This window comes from Belonocnema kinseyi, chromosome 6 (genome assembly GCF_010883055.1).
Source record: "Belonocnema kinseyi isolate 2016_QV_RU_SX_M_011 chromosome 6, B_treatae_v1, whole genome shotgun sequence".
NCBI lineage: Eukaryota > Metazoa > Arthropoda > Insecta > Hymenoptera > Cynipidae > Belonocnema > Belonocnema kinseyi.
The window spans coordinates 92327481-92329075 of NC_046662.1; the positions used below are offsets into that span (position 1 = coordinate 92327481).

At 39.7% G+C, this 1595-nt stretch overlaps 1 protein-coding gene across 1 annotated transcript in view; it reads right to left on the minus strand.

The window, feature by feature from the left end:
• LOC117175499 overlaps positions 1-1595 on the minus strand; it is a 135689-nt gene that overhangs the window by 102885 nt on the left and 31209 nt on the right. The gene's annotated exons all lie outside the window — the stretch shown is intronic.

Consider the following 1595-nt stretch of genomic DNA (forward strand, 5'->3'; position numbering starts at 1 on the left):
TATACAAAATTCCCATATTAGACGTGGCTCTGAGATACCGAAAGATTCTCTTGACGGCTTGCCAATGACTTGAATTAAACTTGTCTAGGTATCGACTTACTATAATTACCGAGAATGAGATGTCAGAACGACTGACCATACTCAAGAAAATTAGAGAACCGACTGCTTCACGATATGGGATTTCCGAATCAATCATCACAGTTTCTTTGTCAGACTTTAGCACAACATTAGGATCAGCAGGAATTGATAAAGGTTTTGCATCACTCATGAAAAATCGCAACAAAATTTTTTTTACATAGGTTTTTTGATGAACAAACAGTGAACGTTCTTTCCTGTCTCGAAGTAATTGCATACCCACAAACATCTCAGGGTGACTTAGAGTGATTTCAAATTCACCCTGGAGTGCTTGAATTACGTCGTTCAATGCTTGCTCTACTTTACCATAATCAGTCCGTCATCAACATATAATGCTAAATATACCTTACAGTCTCTAATCAAACCGTAAAATATGCATTTATCAGCGCTTGTTTCATTTAAGTTAAATTTTTTTAAAAACTCACTGAATTTAGTATTCCAACACCGCGAGGCTTGTTTCAGCCCATAGAACGATTTTTCGAGCTTACATGCCATGTTTTCACTCCCGACACTAACACCTTTCGGCACTTTCATGTAGATATCCTCTTCCAGGTTTCCGTTCAGAAATGCTGATTTTACGTCGAACTGTTGGATCTCCAAATCCTTTTTAGCAGCAATGGCAAGAAGAACTCGTACTGAGTCGTATCTAACCAATGGGGAGAAAGTCTCCGTGTAATCCAATCCAGGTCGCTGCGAAAAACCTCGTGCACACAGACGTGCTTTAAATCGCTCAACATCTCCTGAAGGTGTCCTCTTGATCTTGAACGTCCATTTGGAGTCAATCAATTTTTGTCCAGGTGGTGAGGGAACAATTTTCCATGTTCCGTTTTTCTGATGTGCTATTAACTCTTCGTTGATTGCTTCTTTCCAGGATTCCTTATCGTCGCATGTGGTTGCTTCTTCATAAGTTTCTGGTTCGTGATACTCAATATAATTTGCCTGGTATCTATCAGGGGGCGTAATAGGTTTCGATTCCGTAGCTGATATCCTTGATTTTCAGCTGGTTGTTCATCCATGGGTTCTTCATTTTGACCTTCATCCTCGTTGACATCATCTCCTGGAGCTTCATTGAGAATTTCCTCATCAACCCGAATCTCAAGTTCAACTTCCCTTGGTTCATGCTTCTTGGCAATAATTTACGGGAATTCATTGAACGTCACATTTCTGGATATAGTTATTTGATGGGTGACTGGATTGTAGAGTCGATAATTTGTGGATTCACCTTGATATCCAACAAATTGTAGTTTCTTTGCCTTTTTGTCAAGCTTCACTCGATGAATGTCCGGGATGTGGGTGAAAGCATCACAACCAAATATTTTTGCATGAGATAAATCTGGTTTCTTATCCATCCAAATTTGATAAGGAGTGGTATCTTTGACCTGCGCAAATGGAGTTCGATTAAGTATATATACAGCTGTGTTTACGGCTTCAGCCCATAAGAAACGTGGCATGTCCTTGGC